The sequence below is a fragment of the Lissotriton helveticus genome, chromosome 6 (genome assembly GCF_964261635.1).
Source record: "Lissotriton helveticus chromosome 6, aLisHel1.1, whole genome shotgun sequence".
NCBI classification, from domain to species: domain Eukaryota; kingdom Metazoa; phylum Chordata; class Amphibia; order Caudata; family Salamandridae; genus Lissotriton; species Lissotriton helveticus.
Genome location: NC_136067.1, coordinates 1848521598 through 1848544772, shown reverse-complemented (window position 1 = coordinate 1848544772; position 23175 = coordinate 1848521598).

The window sequence follows — 23175 nt, the reverse complement described above, 5'->3', positions numbered from 1 at the left end:
AATGGAACGTTATTCGCATCAGTTATGTATAAGTACTTTACTGGAAAGCCTTTCGGGAGTGTTTTTATCGCATTTTTTACTGTAGCGCTGACAGCTTGCAATATCTCGCTGTCTATTTTTGTTTTTGACCGGGTGATAGCAGCTACGGAAGCCGTTTGCACAGCTGCCTTCGCGGCCTCATCAGCCAATGAATTCCCTGCAACGTGAACTCCATCACGTTGATGACTCAGTGTATGTATCACGTGAGTCTTTTGTAGTTCCTTTTGTAAAAGAACTACTTGTTCCCAAAGCGTTTTATGCTTGATTGTGCCACCCTTTGCATCTTTCAATCAATCAATCAAAGCATTTATATAGCGCACTACTCACCCGGAGGGTCTCAAGGTGCTAGGGGAGGGGGGGGTCCGCTACTGCTCGAACAGCCAGGTCTTGAGCTGCTTCCTGAAGGCGAGGTGGTCCTGGGTCAGGCGGAGGCGGGTCGGGAGGGAGTTCCAAGTCTTGGCGGCGAGGTAGGAGAAGGATCTTCCCCCTGTGGTGGCTCTTCGGATGCGGGGGACGGCGGCGAGGGCGTGGCCGGTCGATCGAAGCTGGCGTTTGGGAGCGTAGAAGTTGAGGCGGCTGTTGAGGTATCCTGGGCCTTGGTTGTGCAGAGCTTTGTGTGCGCGGGTGAGGAGCCGGAAGGTGATTCTCTTGTTGACCGGGAGCCAGTGCAGGTTTCTCAGGTGTCCGGAGATGTGGTTGTGACGGGGGATGTCCAGGATGAGTCGTGCTGAGGCGTTCTGGATCCGCTGGAGTCTCTTCTGGAGTTTGGCGGTGGTTCCGGCGTAGAGGGAGTTGCCGTAGTCCAGTCGGCTGGTGACGAGGGCCTGGGTGACCGTCTTCCTGGTCTCGGTGGGGATCCATCGGAAGATCTTGCGTAGCATGCGTAGGATGTTGAAGCACGACGAGGAGACGGCGTTGACTTGTCTGGTCATGGAGAGGGAGGAGTCCAGGATGAAGCCCAGGTTGCGTGCGTGGTCTGTTGGTTTGGGTGCGCTGCCTAGGGCGGGGGGCCACCAGGAGTCGTCCCAGGCGGAGGGTGAGGATCCCAGGATGAGGACTTCCGTCTTGTCCGCGTTCAGTTTCAGGCGGCTGTCCTTCATCCATTCGGCTACCTCTTTCATCCCTTCGTGTAGGTTGGCTCTGGCGGTGGCGGGGTCGTTGGTGAGGGAGAGGATCAGCTGGGTGTCGTCGGCGTAGGAGATGATGTTGAGGTTGTGCTGGCGTGCGATGGCTGCGAGGGGACTCATGTAGACGTTGAAGAGGGTTGGGCTGAGCGAGGAGCCTTGAGGAACGCCGCAGATGACTTCGGTGGCTTCTGATCTGAACGGGGGAAGGCGGACTCTCTGTGTCCTTCCGGCGAGGAAGGAGATGATCCACTCCAGTGCCTTCTCCTGGACTCCGACGTTGCTGAGGCGCTGTACTAGGGTACGGTGGCAGACAGTGTCGAAGGCCGCGGAGAGGTCTAGGAGGATGAGGGCTGCTGTTTCTCCATTGTCGAGCAGGGCTCTGATGTCATCGGTTGCTGCGATCAGGGCGGTCTCGGTGCTGTGGTTGGCTCGGAAGCCAGACTGCGAGAGGTCGAGGGATCCGTTCGTCTCGAGGAAGGCGGCCAGCTGTGTAGCATCCTGCTACTAATAACCACAGACACGCTTCTTCATTATACTGGAGCTTTATTCTTGTGCAACCAGCCTCTCCCCTGTCCCTACTCTATCTGCCTCTCTCTCGTCCGTCCCCTCCTCTTCCTGTCCTCCCCTGGGCTCCACCCACAACCACTAGCCTGCTAACTTCACAACATCTCCCCCTTTTGTAACAAAACAAATAAACACACTGACTTCTTAGTCCATTTCTTCAATAAGTCTTTTGGGTGGACGTATGTCACGATGAGGTCGTGGGGACCTGGCTCTCGGACTAGTATTGTTCCGTGTCTCATTGATTGGGCTAGTGTTCTCGCAACCGACTGAATGTGGTTCTTCCGAACCGGGAGTGTCCACTTCACTCAGCAGGGTTCCAGTGGAATCTCGTGGCAATTTCTTAAAGTGCGAGATGTTTCTCGTGACTCGTCGCTGCTCTGATTCTGTGGTCAGCATAGTTCCCTTCCTTTTCGTGATCAGCAACGGTTCATCCTTGAACAGGCAGTCGGTCTTTCTCTGCTGTTCTTGCTTGACGAGCACACGGTCTCCTTCATGTAATGACAGTGACCTCGCTCTTCTCCGGTGATCTGCATATGACTTCATTTTGTCTTTTCGGCGCTTGTCTGTTATCATCATCTCTTGATGGTCTTGGGTGGATGACGATGATGGTCGCAAAGCCCCTTCCCACGTTGGAATACGATTCCTCATGGGGCGTCCCAGCATGAGTGTCGCCGGGCATTGCCCCGTTGTTGCGTGAGGAGTTGTCCTGTAGGCTGGGAGGACCTCATTGAGCGCCACTTGTAAATCCTTTCCTTCCGCGGTCGCATGTTGAAAAGTCTTTTTGAGCGTGGCCATGAATCTTTCAATTGTTCCGTTTGCCTGTGGCCAGAGGGGTGTAATCTTGCGATGATGAAAATCTAGATGTTTCGCAAATGCTGCAAAGTCTTGTCCATTAAAGGGAGATCCGTTGTCCGTTTTTACCTTTGAGGGAACTCCCCAGGCCGCAAAGACTTCATCAAGTACTTTGAGAGTACTTGAAGCGTTTGTAGACGGTACAAAGTATGCAATGGGATATCGAGAATGTTCATCAATGATGGCCAGCACATATTTGCCCGATGACAGGGGTCCATAGAAATCAATGGCGATCTCTTGCCACACTCCAGGTGGTAGAGTGGTCATGTGCAATGGTGCTGGAGGATCACTTTTACTTGTGAGCTGACAGAGGTGACAGTCCTTCAAGGTGGCTTCCACCAGTTGATCGAGATATGGAAACCATACTCGTTCCCTTAACGCACGTTTAGTTGACACAATCCCCCGATGCCCTTCATGTGCAAGGGCAACCACTCCTTGTCTCAGTTGAGTGGGAATCACGATTCGCTGGTCTCGCAGCAGTATGCCATCAGTGGTGGCTGACAGTTCACCGCATACATGCCGGAAGGCCTGCATTTCTTGTTTGATAATAGGATCAGTCTCTTCATCCTGAGAATCATGTCTCCACCTATTGTTTCGAATCCTGCGAAGGACTTTCTGCAGGATGACATCTTGGGCCGTACTCTCTCGGATAGTATCCATGGGGATAGCTGGAGGTAGGGCTTGGTCTGTCACAAAATGTATGTACTCTTCCGCAATGGATGAATTAGAGACTGACGATGCAAGTGGGTGCCTGGACATGTAGTCAGCCGGGTTTTCTGACTTCCCCGGCTTGTGAATGATAGTGAATGTGTATTCCTGTAGCCTTAGGCCCCACCTCTCAATCCTCGGGGGCATCTTGGATCGTGGATTTCCATAAATGGTGACGAGAGCTTGATGGTCTGTGATTAAAGTAAAGTGTTTACCATACATGAAAACATGAAAATGTTCACATGCCCACACTACGGCAAGACTTTCTTTCTCGGGCTGCGAGTATGCCCGCTCCGGGTCAGTCAGGCTACGACTCGCATATGCAATGATTCGACGTGGATCTGAGTCGTTGTCATACTGTGCCAAGATGGCTCCAAGCCCGACAGGGCTGGCATCCACAGTTATCTCAGTCTTTCTTTTTGGGTTAAAATATGACAGGTGATCCGCAGATTCCACCGCCCTCTTGATCTCCTTGAATGATTGCTCGCATTGGGGAGTCCATTCAAACGGTTGGCCTTGTTTGGTCAAGATGCGGAGGGGATGACTGATTGTTGCGTAGTCCCTGATATAGCGAGCACAATAACTGGCCATTCCAAGAAATGATCTGAGCTCACTGACATCCTGGGGACTCTTGGTGTTGTTCAGTGTCCCGATCTTGTCAGGATCAGGTTTCATGCCAGCGCCTGAGAAAATATGACCAAAGAATTTCAGTGTGTCCTGGTGGAACTCGCACTTCTCTCTGTTTAGAGTCAGGTTTGCCTCCACTAGTGCATGGCAGACACGATTGAGTGCAATATCGTGCTCTCGTAGATCAGAACCATATACAAGGATGTCATCACTATAGTTGAGCGTGTTGGGAATATTCTGGATGACTTGCCGAATTGCTTCTTGAAATATTTCGGCTGCTGAGGAAACTCCAAAACTGAGTCTCTTATATCTGAACAACCCCAGATGGGTTGCGAACGTGGTGATGTATCTTGACCTTACATCTAATTCTAGCTGGTGGTATCCTTTATTTAAGTCCAACTTGGAAAACACCTTTGCCCCGTTGAGAGCTGAGATCATATCGCTCAAATGTGGTCCCGGATGTCGTTCTCTTTCGATTGCAGTGTTGGGCAGGCGCATGTCCACACAGAGTCTGACTTTGTTGGCCGTGCCCTTTTTGGGAACGATAACTACTGGGGACACCCACGGTGTTGGACCATCTGTGCGCTCGATGATATCAGCAGCTAGCAGATCCTGGAGTTCTTCCTCAACAGCGGTCTGGAGATGGAACGGTACCCGACGAGGGTGTTGAGCGACGGGTCTGACTTGTTCATTAATATGTAATCGCACTTGGCAGTCTTTCAATTTGCCTAGTCCTTGAAATAGTCTGGGAAACTGACGGGTCACATCTTGGTTGCCGCTGACCTTGAAAAGGATTTCCACTAGGTGAAGACGTTCAGCTGTCGGTAGGCTCAGCAGACAGTCCGCTTCTGGGCCCTTGATAACATGGATGACCGCTGATATGGTTGTGTCGTCATGTTTAAGGGTCGTCGAGAACTTCCCAAGGCAGGGAAGTGGCTTCTTAGCCATCCACGTGAAGACACTGACTGGTGCAAAGGTCAGAGGAGGACGCAGACTCATTCTTTCATATTCGGTGACTGGAATATAGTTCAGGGATGCACCTGAATCTAATACAAACTTTGTATCATGATTGCCAACTTTGATGTCCAGCCGAGGATATGTCTTAAGTTGGTCCGGATCTGCGGCTAGGTTCAGGTATTCAATGGTATATGTTGAATCTCTGGATGACGGTCTAGATTCCTTGGATGGTGACCTCCGTTCCCACCTGGACTGACGTGACTCTCGGCTAGAGTGTAACGACCCAGAAGACTGCTCAGTTTGTTCTTGGACAGCTCGTGCATAGTGTCTTCGGGTGTCGGACCGGGACATTCTTGGGGTACCTCTTCGTGTGCCAGACTGAGTTGTTCTTGTGGCACCACTTCGTCTCTCCTTGTTGTATTCCCCACACATCACTTCAAAGTGATTAGTTCGACCGCACTTCCGACATCTCTGACCCATGGCAGGGCAGCTGTCTACATGGGGGTAATCATACCCACATCGGTAACATTTCTTCACACTCTCAGGTTTTTTCTCTTTCTTCCACGACTCTCGCCGCTGATATCTTGACTGTTCTTGATGAGAGGACGGGCGTGACCTCCATTGTCTGTCTCTCGAACTCCTTCGATTGTCACTTTTGGCGTGCACACGTCGCACTTGTTCACGACTTCCTTTGTGCCCCGTTTCGATGTCAGCTGCATACTCTTCTGCTTGATCAAAGATTCGTGTCATCTCCTCTATATCGTCTAGGCTATGTTCTTTTCTCAATAATCGCCTCCTCAGTTGGTCTGAGTGACACCCATCTATTATTTGTGACTTTATTGCAGCATCGGTTGAGAAATTATCAAATTCACAATGCTTGGCTAGTCTCCGCAGGCGCATCATGAAGGCACTCATGGGTTCCTCCTTCCCTTGACGAGCCGAGTGGAATGTATGGCGTTCATAGTCGACGTTCTTTTTGTGAAGAAATCTTTTGTTCAGTGCGTCACGCACTTTGTCATAGGTGTCCGCTTCAGCGGCAGGAAGGTCCTTGATTATTTTGACTATCTCCCGTCCTGCCAAGTTGCGCAGGGCAATCAATTTCTTTTTGTCCACGATCACTTCCGATCCTTCGATGTAATCTTCAAACTCTTCTAGCCATTCTTGCCATCTGGGACCCATGCTTCCCCCAGTGGTCACTTTGAGAGGTTCGGGTGCTCGCAGGTGCGACCCACCTGCAGCCTTAGGCTTGACATCATCCAGTGGCGGCGGATTGCCATCGTCATCGGACACCATTCTGCCGTATGTGCCTCTTGCTTCCTATTTGCCTCTATGTAATGTTTGCTTAGACGTGAAACCCAGTGTTTGTGTGTGTCTTTGTCAACTTCACTTGGTCTCACCAATGCTTGTTTGTTTGTCAATGTTTGTTTACTTGCCAATGCTTGTTTGTTTGTCAATGCTTGTTTATTTGCCAGTGCTTGCTTATTTTCTGGTGCCACTGCTTGTTTCTTTGCCAATGCTTGTTTGTTTATGTGTCAATGCTTGTTTATTTTCGGTGCCAATGCTTGTTTCTTTGCCAATGCTTGTTTATTGGCCAATGCTTGTTTATTTTCTGTTGCCAAAGCTTGTTTCTTTTCCCAGTGCCTGACTTCAAGATGGCCGCCTTCACAATACACAGGGATGTCCTTCCCAGATGCCTGACTTCAAAATGGCCGCCCCCAGTCATCCACGAGGCTTGCTCCCCTCAGTCACAGCTCTGCACCAGGCACTTCCCAGGGACAGCACTCACCAGGATTCACTTCTTTCTGCTGGCCACAGCTACCAGGTGAGGTTTGGGGGGCTCCCGCCTTACGCTGCACTCTTCACGCGCCTCAGCACCGACACCATGCCAAATCTCACGCATCGGGTGTGAGGTTTTCTCCGATCACGGGCAGTCGAGCCCTGGTTCTCCGGCGCTCAGTCAAGCTCCTCAGCCGGTCCTTCAGGGATAGATCTTCCCACCGCTGGGCACCTATTCTAGGTCTCTGGGGGCACAGCAGGGTCGGAGTAGGCTCCCGACTCCTGTCTTCATGAGGGCCACTTACTTTGCACGCTTCCGGCGTGACTCGTGTTTTGAGCGCGAAGGACTCCTCTTTTGTGCAGAGCGTTTCAGCGCTCTTTCATTCACTCTTCTCAGCTCCCTCACGGTCTGCAGAGGGGCCGGGTCGCCTGTTGATGGCCTCTTTAGTTTGGGCGGCAGCTCGATCTCGACTGCTGCTCGGGGACAGGGTGCTTTCACGAGGTGCTGTGGGTTGTGGTTTTTTTTTTTTGTTCATCCCACCCTCGTCGCCAGTTGTAGCATCCTGCTACTAATAACCACAGACACGCTTCTTCATTATACTGGAGCTTTATTCTTGTGCAACCAGCCTCTCCCCTGTCCCTACTCTATCTGCCTCTCTCTCGTCCGTCCCCTCCTCTTCCTGTCCTCCCCTGGGCTCCACCCACAACCACTAGCCTGCTAACTTCACAACAAGCTGCTTGTTGACGGTCTTCTCAATGACTTTTGCGGGAAACGGGAGCAGCGAGATGGGTTGGTAGTTTTTGAGGTCGGTGGGGTCGGCTGATGGCTTCTTTAGTAGGGCGCTGAGTTCGGCGTGCTTCCAGCTCTCCGGGAAGGTAGCGGTGTCGAAGGAGGTGTTGATGATGTCCCGCAGGTGGGGTGCGATGACAGCGTCGGCCTTGTTGAAGACGTGGTGAGGGCAAGGGTCGGTCGGAGATCCGGAGTGGATGGAGTTCATTGTGCGGACGGTGTCTTCGGTGCTGAGCGGGGTCCAGGCGCGGAGGGTGGTGGTGGGGGGCGGTGGTTCGGTCGTGGCGTGCGTCGGTTGGGTGCCGAAGCTGTTGTGTATGTCCGCGATCTTGTTGTGGAAGTAGGAGGCGAGGGAGTTGCAGAGGTCTTGCGAAGGGGTGATGTCGTTGTTGCCGGCGTTGGGGTTGGAGAGCTCTTTAACGATGTTGAAGAGTTCCTTGCTGTTGTGTGCGTTGTTGTCCAGTCGTTCCTTGAATGCAGTTTTCTTGGTGGTGTGGATCAGTTGGTGGTGTTTTCGGGTGGCGAGCTTGAGGGCAGTCATGTTGTCCGGAGTTGGGTCTCTGCGCCAGGCTTTCTCAAGGGCTCTGCAGTTCCTCTTGGAGCTCTTGAGTTTGTCGGAGAACCAAGGGGCTTTCTTGCTGCCGGTTCTGCTAGGCGGGGTCCTCAGAGGGGCGAGGTCGTCTGCGCAGTCGCTGATCCACTTCGTGAGATTGGTGGCCGCTTGGCTGGGGTTCGTTGCGCTGGTGGGTGGGTTCTTGCTCAGAGAGGTCGCGAGCTGGTCGGCAGTGATCTTTGAAACCATTTAGAACCCAATTCTGCAAGTATTCATTATAAGACTGAACGCAATAATATGAATCGCACACTATGAGTGTGGGGAATTCGCGATCGGTATTTTCAAGCGCCATCTTCAATGCTAGTAGTTCAGCTCGCTGAGCTGTACAATCTCCTAGAGATTGTGTTTTAGTGACCAGTGGTCTAAATTTTCCTTCGTGCCAACGACCTTTAACAATCGCGCATGCAGCACTGTAAGCTTGTTTACCCCCAACTGCGGGCTGTGCTGATCCGTCTGTATATATTATACAGCCGTAGTGTTCAAGAGGCAAGATTTCGGTCGGCAGAGGACATTCAAATTCATATTGGAGAAATTCTTGTGTTTTTAAATTAGGATCAAATTCGTAGACCACGTCTGTTGCAGCAAGAGAATTAACCCATTGTATCCATCTCGGATGTAGTGCTTTAGCATTTGGAATGCTTGCCTTTGTTACCGCTTCTAGAGCTGGTACTGGTGTAACGATGATTATTCGTTTACCTTGTGCTAGGGCTCTTTCTTTTGCTACCGCAGTCTCAACCGCGGTTAGAATTTTTTCAGTTGAGCTAAATTTCATTTCAGCTTTTGTGTACAAATGTGATTTGTATGCTATTGGTACCGTTTCTCCCTCATTAGAGGTTAGTTATGTGAATCCGCATCTTCCTGGGATAACCCGGATCACAAGGTTGCGTGTGTTATCGCGTGTTTGCAATTTTGTTTTAGCTAACATGTCTGTTTGCAATGATCTCAAAATTTCTGTGTGTTTTTGAGTCCAATTGATTGTTTTAAAATCTGGTTTTATTAGTTCATAGAGAGGTTTAACCCTCTCTGCATAATTTAGAATGTAAGTTCTTCCGAAATTCAGGAAACCTAGAATTGATTGTAAGTTTTTCAGCGTTCTTGGTGCTTGGATTACAGCACATTTCTCTAAGAAATTGTCTGCCAGGATTTTACCCTCACTTGATAATTCATATCCTAAAACAGGACAGTTAGATGGGCAATTCGTGACTTTTTAAAGTTGAATTTGTAACCCTCTGCTGCGAACCCAAGTATTATGGTGTTCACTCTTTTCAAGTGAGTATCCAAGTCATCATCTGTTAGATAGATGTCATCGACATAAGATAATGCCTCATCATCATACATTTGTAGTAACTCTGTTACTCTTGCTGAGAATAATCCTGGGCTGTTCTTGAACCCCTGTGGGAGTCGGCAGAATTTTTTCTACGAGCCCATTATTGAGAAAGCTGTCAAATACCTGCTTTCAGGTGCTATGTTTTGACAAAAGAATCCATTAGAGATGTCTAATGTTGTTTTGTATTTTTTGCGCACGATGTTATTCATTAGTGCTGCACTATGTGAGTTTTGTACTGCAAAAGTTTTGCAACATGAGTTTAGATGTCTGTAGTCCAAAACTAGACGATATGAATCGTCTGGCTTGGAGACAGGAAACAAAGGATTGTTCATTTGTGAGGGGCAAGTTTCAATCACCCCCTGGTATTCAAGTTAATCTAAGATCTCCCTGACCTGTTTTTTAGCTTCTTGCTTAATTGGTACTGCCTCTGTGCAGTTGGTTGACATTTTATCTGGATTTTGTGAGGAGGAGAGTCCTCATCCCATCCAACGTGGTTTTTATATAATGCAGGAGCTTGGGCTACTGCCCACTTTCTTGCAAGTGTATATTTTTTATAAATTGGAATGTGATTTGAGAAGGCAGGCATAATCATTTCTTCGCCATGAGGGCACTCTCTGACAAACTCTGGTGGCCAGTCTTTTTCAGCTAAAAGGATGTCATAGCCTTTGGAGAGGTTATCCCAAAATAGACCCCTTATTTTCCTAGTCTTATCTCCCTCTATACGTAATGTTATTTCGTATATTTTATGAGGTTTGCTAACTCTGGTATCTGCAGTTTCCACCTGAATGTATTCATTCATGTCCACTGTCTCCAGATGATTCATCAGGATCTTGCGAGCTATGCTCACTTCTGCTGCGCTGTCTAGCATTGTCTGAGCCCACTCTCCGTTTTTCAGCTGTGTCCTCAGGATCCTCGGCATGTGTGATTATTTTAATACTGGCTACCTTCTTTTTTGGAAATTTTATTTTTTTACTTTGATGAGCAGGTTCCTTGTCTTTGGACTTGACGTGCTCTTCCCTGTGTTCTGACCGTCCTCTTCTTTCCGATTTCTGCGAGGAAGTCTGAAAAGATCGAGAGGGACATGTATCAATATCTTGATATCTATCAGGTTTCCTCAAATTATCCCTATTTCTAATGTTGTATCTTTTCTCAGAGGGCTCCCTCTGGGGAGACTTGTGTCCTTGGTCCGGAGATCTTTCTCTCCGCCGAGGAGACCTTCCTCTGGACTGGAATCTTTTTTCTTTGGGAGTGGATTGTTTATTTCCATCCCAGCTCTTTTTTGGAGTGTTTAGATTATTTTTAATAAATATCTTTTCAGGATTTTCAGTTAGTTGGGGTTTTACTGGTTTCCCACCCAAACTATCTCTTCCTAGCTCTTCATAGGATTTTTCTATGATTCTGGCAAGTTCAAATGGTTGTTCTGCTATATCTGTTTCTTTCAATTTCTGGCGGATCGCCACAGATGCTGCTTCTCCTTTTATGTTGGATAATAATAAAGCTGAGACCTGCTTGAAGTCTTTCAGTAATTTCATACCCAGAGTTAAAGCAGGTTCTGGACCGTATTCATTTTGAATCTGTCTTAGCACATCGGGTATTACCGCCATGGACGGAATACCATGTGTTTTTGTGTAAATGGAAGCAAAGACTGTGCCCCAAGTGTCACACTCCTCCACATGTGGTGCGATCCCCATTGGAAGACAGATAGTCAGAATTCTGTGTTTCTCAAGTAGTATCCGGAAATACTGCATCTATTTGAGTTATTTTTTGTGCTAACCAGAATGGAATTTGTTCCCGTTTTATGGGTACTTTACCCAAACATGACTATATGTTCTGTGGTGTAATTTTATTTGTGTTCCCCTGATGAGGGGTCAGCTGTGGAATGTTAATAGCTGGTTGAACTGTTGAAGTCCGCATTACATATTGGACTAATTGTCTATGTATTTTAATTAGTACTTTTAGTTGGACTAGAAGTTCTGGTATCGAAATTTTTTCAATGTCTGGATGTGGTGTGTAGCTGGCTAGAACCGGCCATGTTGCTCCTGGTCTACCTAGTGGACCGAGCCTGGTGATGTGATTATTATGTTTTAGGGCGCCTTTAAACCAGAGCAGGTGCTCTTGGTATTTTAATGGGATTTCCACCTCCTCGAAAGGAGTGTACTCTTCCGGAGGTTCCTCTATTTTGTAATAGTGGATCTCACGTGTGACAGCGTTTGCTGCTGGAAAGTTTATCCATGAATAGAATACCTCTGTCTGCCGATATTCATGACGTCAGTCGTGCTTTTTCACACAGACCCTTTTTTCCCGTAAATACTCCAAAGACGTCTGGAGGTGGGTCTTGATCAGCCAATAATCAATTCGACTGTGGATGTCATGCGGCGCAGAGTAGTGTGTGTAACCCCCGTGTGTCGGGTGTCTAGTGCGCCATAAGTCCTGCAGTCCAAGCCTTAACATTTCAGTATCCAAGATCCCAACTGAAGCCGAGGGGCGCCGATCCGGGCCATCAGATCTGTCTAATTTCAGCTGTCTTACCATGTTAAACTCACCCCCCATACTACTTGATCCCCACATAAGTCACGCACCTTCCCAGCCAGTGTAGTGAAAAAGGAGGGACAGTCATAATTGGGTCCATAAGAATTAACAATGTGGAAAGACATCCCCTTCCCCCTGCATTCCGTAATGGTGTATCTGCCCTCGCTATCCGTAACAAGTGGAGTTAGAGTCAGAGAGGCTTTGGGGTTAACCCATGTCAACACGCCTCTGGCGTGAGAGGTAAATCCCGCTGCATGTATGTTGTTATGCAACCCACTGTAGTGTAGGGTCGGGCTGTCTGGGCGCAGGTGTGTCTCCTGAAGTAGTGCAACATCTATGGCATGTCTTGTGAGGTACTGGAGCACACGTCAAACCTTTCTGTGATCGTTCAATCCTCGGACATTCCATGTCAGGAATGTAATAGTGTCAGTGTCAAGTATTTGCTGTGTCATGTCGGGTGCCAGAGTGAGTATAATTGGTCCATTGCAGCTTGTCTGTGCCATGTACGTTGCGTCCAGTGCGTGATGCGTGTGCCAATAAAAGTCCCCATGATACCTACTACAAACAAACTTGTCTTCCTACCTATCGACAATAGAATCAAAGAAAGATACAAAACCCCTCTCAGGCCCTCCCACGCCTGCCCATCCCCAACTCGGTCGCGTCCCAGGACCCCACCCAATCGGAGCAAAACTTCGTCCCCTTTCCAAACTCGGGATGCCCTACTCAGCCCCAGCCCGCCTCCCCCTCCCCAAAAAGGAAAGTCAGAACCCACAATGCACAAAGAGTCGCACCTCCCCTGAAAATCTCATACCCTCCCTTCTGTCCCCTCCCCCCTCCCGTCATTCTCAATCCCAAAAACAATTACAAACAATCTATCAGCCAAACTACCAAAGAATGTAACTCCCGATAATGGGTTTTAGATGTAGAAAAAAAGAAGGGGTGTTATACACACAGGGACGCTGGTAGCCCGCTCACAATAAATCAGTTGTAATGTGCAAGCAGTATTCCCACCCTACCGTCCCGCCCCCCTCGCCTCTGAAAGAAAAAAGATCAAAGAATAACCAGTGCCCTCCTATGCATGAAGAGTTCTATCATATCCATGGGAAACATTGAGTATCAACTACCAAACTTACTACTTCCCTTCCTCATTTACAGTCATTTGGTATAAATCACTTTAGTCACAGAAGATCAATATCGGTACATTATCTGAGTCACCTCCCCGCATAATGGCAGCAAATGTTAAGTCGCCGTAGAGATATCTCGGCAGTAGGTGAGGGATTAAGGGAATAATAGAAGAAGAGTAGTCACTGCAGGAGAAAGTTCCCCTCATCCGTCACTCAGCATAAGATGCGATTTCCTCATGATATCACAGCCAAGCATAGTGTGTCAAAAGTCTCTACATAGGCATTATCCATCATCCCAATTGGTGTCGCCAGGTACCATGTGTTGAGCGTCTCATTGTCGCAATTATCTGGAAAGGTCGTATCTCCCCCAGGAGCTGATCATGTCCTCAGTCCTGATCCTCCATGGAGCCTACAGATGCCTCGTCCAGTCGTTTTTCGTCCATCTCTGCGCCAGTTCTTCATGGCTTTTTGCAATGTGCTAGGCTCTGTGAAGATCGTCGATCTCCCTTGCCTGTTAACCCTCAATTTGGCAGGATATAGCATGGCGTAATCCACACCAAGTTCTCGCAGCTGTCGCTTCATTGGGACAAACTGTTGTCTCGCCTATTGGACCGTAGCCGTGAAATCCGGGAACAGTGAGAGGGTGCTGCCCTCGTATGACAGTGGCTGTTTCTCCCAGGCCAGTTTCAACGCAGTGTCACGGTCCCTGTAATTGAGAAGCTTGGCTACAATGGGGCGTGGAGGGGCCCCCGGCTTAGGTCTCGGGCCCAGGGTGCAGTGGGCTCTTTCAATGACGAACATTTCCGAAAAGGCATTCTCTCCCAGCAGTTTTTTCAGGAGGGATTCCACAAAAAAGTTCCATGTTCCGCCTCTGCGTATTTTCCGGCAAGCCCGTAATTCGTATGTTGTGTCGGCGCGAGCACGCCTCCAAATCCTCCACCTTGTCTTGCAAGAGTTGGATCACTTTACCTAGCTGCTTGTGGTCAGAGTCTAGAGTTGTCTGCGCCTCTTCCACCTCACCTATTCGGCGCTCCGACATGTCCAGGCGTTCGGCGTGCTTGTCTAGACGTTCTGCCATCCGATCCATGCGATATGTGAGGGCATCCATTTTGGTGCCTAAGGAGGTGATGCCACCCTGCAAGTTCTTTTCCATTGCTAACAATATACATCGGATGTCCGAGTCCGTTGTTTCCCCCTCCGACGCATTTCCAGCTCCTTCGTTCGATTCACGTGGCGTGGGATCAGTGGTTTTGGGCTTCTTATTGGAATCGAACGTCAGTTTGGGCTGTGAGCGATCTGGGCGGCCCATGGTGGCGCAGTCGGGGCCCTCCGCAGTAAGAGTCGCCTATCCAGTGAGTCATCGGGCCGTCAGCGCAGGAAGTGGGGCGTGTATGGCGTGTGTACACACCACTGGCTGTACAGCCAGGGTGAGAGCAGTAGTCGCACAGAGCCCTTTAACAATTTCTCCGAGCTGTGGTGCCTATGTCCCCCGACACAGGGCGCAAGCCTATATTTGGCCCCTCTCGTGCTGTAGGAGCTGTTCCTCTTTGCGCAGGTCCGCCCTCGTCAATACGCTCACAGTGAGGAGTGGGGCTCACTCCGTTTAGCTAAGGTGTCGTTTCTGGTGTGTGGTTCCTATATCAAAAGAAGCAGGCCCTGCGTTGCGCCAGTGCGTACAATCCTGGGCGCAATCCACGTGCGTCAGGCCGTCTCCCAGGCCCCCAAAGTATCAACCACTGATGATATAGAGAGAACTGTTATGTGCCTTACGAGCTCTCCAAGTTAGTGGCGATAAGTAGAACAGTCCAGTCTCATTAAGAGGTGCACAGTCTCTAGTGTCACGTGTTTTGGGCCTTTGCAGAGTGACACTCTCGGGAGTTTGGATATCACCGTGATGTTGAACCCGGCCAAATTGGTCTGTTATAGACCCGCAGCATGAGGCAAGGGGGAGAGGATAGATTCCCTTATAAGGGCTGAAACTTACTCTGGAGCGCATTTCTGCCCCTCTATGTTCGCCGAGTGTTTCCTAGTGGGAGTGTCCTGGGGCCTAGTAGATCCCGGTGAGACCGGGGGCTAGAGTCAGGAGCCGCGGCCGATGTAGTGCATCCGGGCCGCGCGACCCCTCTCCAGTGTTTCCTCGCTCACCTTGGCTTGCCGCTGTCTATCAGGTGGTACTCCCCGTCGCCGCGTCCCCTTCTTAGCTCTTCCTCGACCCCTCCAAGCGCCGGCGTTTGTTCCACACCTCCGGGGCGGCAACGATGTGGGAAGCGGCACCTCAAAGGCAGCGCCACCGCCTCTCGAGCTGGTCAAGCAGGCAGGCCATAGCAGGGCTTCTTGCAATCGTCCGCGAGCGGAACTTCACCAGAGGTCTCCCCCGGAGTTCCGATATAGTTAAGCGGGCCTTTATTGAGCGGAGGGCACCGCTTATGGCAGGATAAATGGATTAATTGTGCACAGTGCGGAGGAGCTAACGGATCAGGCGGCCATCTCGCTCGCCGGCTAGCTCCGCCCCCCGCCCTGTTGCCTCAATTTGTCAGTGGATCCGTTGTGATCACAAAAAGTAATGTTGAGAGAGGGCATCCCTGATGAGGGCCTCTACCTATTGGAAAGGAGCGCAAGATGGACTGCCTGTCTTAACCTTAGTAGTTTGGGCCGTATATATGAGATGTATCCATTTTGACCAGTGAGGGCCAGAGCCCATCCCCCGCAGGACCTCCTCCATATTCCCAGTGGAGAGAGTCAAATGCTCCCTACAGATCTAACACAATGCACTCAACCTATGGGAAGTTGTCCGAGGAACTAGCCATAGCATCCCAAATTCTTATCAGGTTATGTAAGGTTTTATGACCTTGAATGAAGTCTGATTGGTCGAAGTGTATCAAGAGACGGAGATTTGGAAGCAATTGATTAACTGATAAATTACTAAGAATCTTCAAATCACCATTGAGGATTGATAGTGGACGGTAGGAAGACATTTCCATTGGGTCCTAATGGGGTTTGAGCATGGTGGGAAGGATCATTTCATTTAAGGAGTCTGGAAGGTACCCCACTCTAAAATGGTAGTCTAACGTTGAAGCAGCTAGGGGGAAAGGTGTGTAGAATTCTGATGGAATTCCATCCGCTCCTGGAGCCCCCCAGGGCAGATCATTAAAGACCACTTTAAGCTCTTGTAGCAATGGTGGAAGATCAAGATCTTGCTTAGCTGTAGCAGATGGCCGAGGTAATGAGAGTGGGCTAAGTAAGGCAGCCAGCTGTCAAGTTGTGGAAGCTGCTGGAAGATACAAAATGCATCATTAATGTATCATTAATGGCTGACTGTGTTGTCAGTGTTTTGCTAGAGGCGAGCTCCAATTGGAATGGGACTGAGCTTGAAGGCTTCAGCTTTGCAAGATGTGCCAAGAGCAAACCCGCTCTGTAATCTTCATTGTGAGTCTTAGCTTGATAGGTAGCATAATCAAAACAACTTAACTTTTCTAGGTTGACAAAGAGGGAGTGTTAAACCAAGTAAACTTTGGTCACATTGTTCAGGTTGGTCTGTAGTAACTGCTCGGAAGACTGCAGTGAGGTCTCTAGTTGAGTAAGCTCCCTGCCAACACCCTCCGTACCCCATCAGATCATTAATGCAAAACACATGGTGCCCTAAATGTGGAAATAGTGTCCATGGAACGATTCCCCAACAACAAAACTGAGGCCCAACATAGGACCCCACAAACCTTAGTTCCTCAGCTAGAGGTATGTGGAGGAGCATAGTAGCGAGGGTGAGGCCTGGCAGCTAAGAAGCCACATTAGCCAAAGTAAAGAGTAGAGAGAACAAAATGTGACAATAACATCTGTGGAGAGAGATCCAGCATGTGTAAGAGGAAGGACCAGGTCCCAGGGCCCGAGAGTCAAAGCTTCCTCTGTGCTCCATGAGGGAGGCGTCAACACCCATGCTGTAATGATGTCCAGGTATCGACCCCAAGAGAACAGGGGTTCAAACATCCAATTCCAGGAATGTGTCTGCGGAAGTCGGAGTTAAATGGGGGCTAAAGCAAAATCAGACGCTGTTTCCGCTGCGATCACCGGATTGTCTATTGTGACCAGATAGGCCTCCCCCAAAGAAGCATTGTCACAGGATACACTGGAACCTTCTGTTGATAGTTAGGGTGTGGTGAATATGGCCTTTAATGATGCCAGCACCTCCACTGCATGTTGCGGCTCCCACCGCTGCTTGCCCGTGCCCCTTCACTAATGGCCACACCTAACTTCTACTAATTTAATCCACCACAGACTCCCGGCAGAAAAGGCATGGATTAGTCTCATCGGGAGCATAAGAGTAATCCCAATAACCACCAGTAACACAAAGCCACTGGATTAACCACTTACCTTGGGTTCTAGAGCAGAGTGCCGCCTGGCATAGACCACTTCAGCTCCCCATCAGGGTTAGTAAGTGCTATAAAAATGCAATTACTATACAATATAATTAAAAGGGTACTAAAATCTGATTTAGGCCAGTGAACAAGGCTTTGCTATACATGTGTGTACAACCTGAAGCAAATCAACAGAATGCCTTATAACATACTGAAAATGTATAAACAATTAAGTGGTACTAAGATAGTAAGCAAAACACAGCACTATAAAAGGTTTTCACAACCCGCACAATTGAAGGAGGCGTCAAGGAGGAACGCATGCCACGCCATGTCTCTGTGAGTTGTAAAGGATGTCTTTGAAGACGAGGGAAAACACAGATCGCCAATGAGGTGGAAAGTCACAAGATGCCGTGTCCAGATGCCAGGGATGCTGGGGAGGCAGTCCGTACACAATGATTGACAGTATGTGGGAAAGGGCAGAGCAAGAACAAGGTTTTGGGCAAGTAAGAGATGGCAAGGGAGCAGATGGGAACAATGTCGGTGAAGTGACCCGGAGCAAGTGCGTGAAGAGCATTATAAACGGAGGCCATCTTGAATAACCCAACATAGTCATTTGCTGCTGCGAATAACGCAGTCACGCACCTCCGTGCATAGACGATTAAAACAGCCTTGAGCACCGCGGATATCCTGGAGGTTGTAAAACGTGATTGGCTCTCGGTGCACATGGAGATTACAGAGTAAATGGAAAGGGCATTCAAATGCGTGCCATTTTTTTCACTTTGCTCTCGCGATTCAATCATATGTTTTATTCCTTTAAAGAAGGCCCCCTTCTAATGTTTTATGACTGTATATGTAGCTAATTGTTCTGTGTCCTTTTCAACATTTTCAAAACCGAACCTCATTTTAGCTCGCAACAGGGAGGTCTCATTCTACTACTGTATAGAAATTCAAAAAGAGAGGACCACAGAAAAATATGTTCCGAGGAATGAAAGACTGTGAAAAGTTGAACAGTTAACAGGGAGAGTGCAGTCTTTTTTTCAAACAATTCAATTGTGATTCTTACTATCAGCTATTCAAAAACAGCCTTGACAGTTCAGTAAAAGCATACATCGTATTTTATGGCACTTTTTTATGAGGGAGATCACATTGATGAACTTTTTGTTAAATCATTTAAAAAAAAAAGATTTTTTATAAATGTATTTGTAACTCAACCCAACGAATCTAACCTGACTGATGCATGAGCCTATCTCTTCCCTTGTCACTTCTGCTCATCCCTTACCACCAGTCTCTCCATTGATGTTATACCACTAATATAACTTTCATTTTCTTGTGTCTCACGTTCAAGTGTTTTGATTCTTCTTTGTGGGCTTTCGTTCCTGCTCTTAAAATTCCTTGGAGATTCTGTAAGACTTTTTTAAACTGGATGCAGTGATCCAAGAATCAGGCCACAGGCAATATATCTCAACTTTCTTTAGCGTGTTTGAGGAAGGTGAACCATGCAGAACCCAATTTGTAAAATAATCGGTGCCAGTGCCCAAAGCGCGGCTCAGAAGCCCATCTGGCGCTATGAGATCAACCCCTAGATTCATCAAAGTCCCGTGTTGCGAGTCTCTAATAGCGATTATTAAGGAATCGCTATTACAGACTCGCAAAACGGGATTCATGTACAAATCGCAATTTATTTTGCGATTCCTACAGCTTCCTTATTTGCGATTAGCTAATTGCTAATCGCAAATAAGGAATTACTCCCCATTCATTCCTATGGGACGACATATCAATGTGGGAATCGCTATTAGCGATTCGCATTTTGAGTTTGCGAATTCAAGGGTGCAGGGGTGTCCAAAGGACACCCTGTTGCACCCCTGAAATGATATTGGATGCTGGTGTTACGCACACACATGTCCCAAGGACATGTGTGTGTGTAACATACAACTTAGAGAAATGCACTTAAGTGCATTTTTCTAAGTTTCCGCTATTTACCACGAGGTTTGACTTCGCGGTAAATAGCGGCCCATTCGCAATTTTTAGATGTTTCATGAATTGCATTTAAGGAATCTCAAATAGAGATTCCTTAAATGCAATTCCTCGCAAAATTGCGAATTTTATAATAGCGATTTCTGCATTTGGGATGATGAATCCCAAATGCAAAAATTGCGCTCGCAAAGGGCCAGATTCTCAGAATCTGGCCCTTTGCGAGCCGATTTTACGTTGATGAATCTATGTGCAAGGCTGGTAGTACTGAATCCACCTCAGGCCTCCTTAATCCACTACCGGACACTCCCTGCCCCTTTAGTTTACTCTTGTGGGTTCCTACTTTGTCCCTTTAGACACATTTTCTGTTTCTCTTCATCCTTCTTTCTAGTTTGTGTGTTTCCCCTCTCTTGCTTTTGAGAAAAGTCTGATTTGGAAAAATAAGTGCCCAACAATGAATGCCGGTGGCCCCCACGGTAACCGCTGGCTCAAATGTAGCAGTGGAACAACGTGACAGTAATTTATTTTGTAGCATGTAAAGGGTTATCAAAACACTTCACAGTGACCTGGTTGATACTGCCTATAGCATATGTTTGTGCCAAGGATTATGCCATTCATTTGCAAGTATATACAGACGGTACAGTGAAAATGCAAATGGCTCATTAAATCAGGTATAATTTCTTTTATCGCTCCATCTGTTACATTTAAAACTGCTAATTCTAGAGCTGATACATGCTGATGAGAGCTGACCTCCCAGCAAGCATGCATTTATTTTTCTTATAAACTTTATTTTCCAGTTTTCCAATATAGAAACATTATACAAATGTAGTCGTTCACCAATACGTCAGCGTACATTGTCAGACCATAGCCATATCAATGATTATCACCATTCGCAATCCACAAGACAATTACCTGGTGGTAAGAGACTGGTCCATTTACAGTATAGTGTGTAAATAAACAAAGGGAACAAGAGAAGAATACCTGTTGATAACCCCATCTCCAGTAATGGGCATCTGTGTACATGGTCCGTGTGTGTTGAATATTCATGCATAATAATGTTGCATAATATCAATAATACAACAGAGCAGTGTCATTTGCAGAACAGAACTACCCCACACCTTCCGGGACCATGCCCTGCTCCACTAGCAAACCTCAGTCCATGCGTAGCTTCTCAATGTATGACCGGTATGGGCCCCATATATCTATGGGGCGGGATGAGCTGGGCATAACACTTGCGTATACTTCACTATTGACATTTCAGTATGCTAGGCTATGAAGCCCGCTCTGGACAATAGAGGCTGATTTCCACCCCCAAAGAATGGCCACTTCTCGTTTTGCCAATAGTAGGCTTAGTGATGCAAACCGCCGGATCTTTTTAGGGAAGTTTACCGTGTAACCCTGCAGGACCACCACCGGGATGGGAGTCAGAGAGAGATTGGTCATTTTCCCTAGCGTGTAATGAATGCGTTCCCAATAGTCTTGCAGTTTCGGGCACATCCAGGTGAGATGTGCAAAATCGGCCTGAGGGGCAGGGCATTTACGACAGTTGTGTGGTTTGGAGGGGTTGATCTTGTGTGCTAATGCTGGGGTGAAATATGTGAAGTGTAAGAATTTAAAGTGCAGGTGTTTGTGTGGATATTCAGCGAGATGTCCTGTGTAACAGCGCAGCATGTGGCCCATTGCTCATCCGTAATTGCTGTTCCCAGGTCTACCTCCCATGCCATATGGATTTTGCCATCATCAGCTGGTTTCAGTGCCGCACATACCTTCTTAGAGCTTGGAAATAAGGCACATGTTGTCTACATTTTCCATCATCAAAGTTAGAATTTTGTCTTAAGTTTGTCTTAAGACAAACTTAATACAGACTTAAGACAGACATAAGACAGTCTTAAGACAAACTTAAGACAAACTTAAGACAAAATCCTAACTAAGGTGAATACCAAAAGTAGTAAGTTTAGGATTTTGTCTTAAGTTAGTTCTGTGAATCGGGCCCCTCCTTCAGATCAAAACCTATGTGCAAAAATACAAAAACAATAACAATTTGTTTCTTATGTCTCATTGCAAGAAATAACTTATTTACAATTAAATCACGTGGTACAAATGTATTTCATTTTAATTACAACCATACACATACAATTACTAAATAATCAGTCACTATAATTTCAGCTTTATGCCTCAATGTAAAACATGACCTTTGGCCCAGTTAAATAATCATCCTACTAAGTTTCTTATTTTTGGGGCTTGGTAACAGCCCAACAAAACATTATGCGATGTGGGTTGCTGGTCCCAGCCTGTGGCCCTAACGAGGTTCACCAAAATATCTGACCAAAATTGCACTAGGGAGGGGCAGTGCCACTCAACATGTATGAAATATGTCTCAGGGTCCTGCAGCAGGCACATTGGTCTGTCTGGGTACTAGAAATATTATGCAGAGTTTTAGGGGAGAGATACGCCTGATGTGTATAATTACATTGGTAGAAAATCAGAGAGGGACGCTTTGTTGAACCAACAGAAACAGGGTACACTAATACTGGAAAAGTAGGGTATTCCTTGGTTGCTAATACCAACTCATACATATAGTGTTGCCTCCATTCACCACCACATTGTTGTGTAAAAGAAAACCATACCATGGAAAGAACAATACCATAGGAAGGACAAATATTGGAAATAAAGCCCAAACAGTAAACCAAAAAATCAAGGTCAAAGATCAAAATCAATATTAGCAGATTATTTAAAACATATTTTACAAATTAGATTAAAAGATTTTGTTTCAGATAAAAAAACATTAAAATCAATTGTAATCAAAAACCATACTGTGTAAGACATTTGATCATGAAGACAGATTCACACAATATTGCTTTAAAAACAATAAGGAGTTAATCTCCACAGTCACCCCTCGAGAGAAAAACAATTGACAGTATAATTTGCCATATCCTTTGACACATCTGTAAGACAAACTATTGACTAGACCCCGATGTATGGTTGTCTCGACGTGTCTGTGGGCACCAGTCAAATGTCAGATATTGAATGGGCTAAATCCAGAGAATACATAGAAAAGGAAAAATAAGAAGGAAAAATAGTCAAAAAATACACATACATTATCCATAGTTCTCAACCCAGTTTTACACATCACAGACTGTGCTCTTGAGGCGGAAGCCGAGAGCGTTCTATTTGTTTTTAAAAAAACTGTTGCTTTTAAAATTATTGTCACCTTATTCTGTGTACACTCGCCCTCTGGCACCTCTGCTGATCCTGCGCAGCCGAGTTAGCGCTGCTGCAGCCCTCATCACTCTCTAACTTTTCCCGCCGCCATCTCGGCGAGGTCGGAGGCCACGCCCCTTTGTGAGGCCACGCCCCCGACACCACCCTTTAAAAGCGCTGACTACGAGCGCTTCAGCCCAGACAGACTGTGCTCTTGAGGCGGAAGCCGAGAGCGTTCTATTTGTTTTTAAAAAACTGTTGCTTTTAAAATTATTGTCACCTTATTCTGTGTGCACTCGCCCTCTGGCACCTCTGCTGATCCTGCGCAGCCGAGTTAGCGCTGCTGCAGCCCTCATCACTCTCTAACTTTTCCCGGCGCCATTTCGGTGAGGTCGGAGGCCACGCCCCTTTGCGAGGCCACGCCCCCTGACGCCACCCTTTAAAAGCGCTGACTACGAGCGCTTCAGCCCAGACAGACTGTGCTCTTGAGGCGGAAGCCGAGAGCGTTCTATTTGTTTTAAAAAAACTGTTGCTTTTAAAATTATTGTCACCTTATTCTGTGTGCACTCGCCCTCTGGCACCTCTGCTGATCCTGCGCAGCCGAGTTAGCGCTGCTGCAGC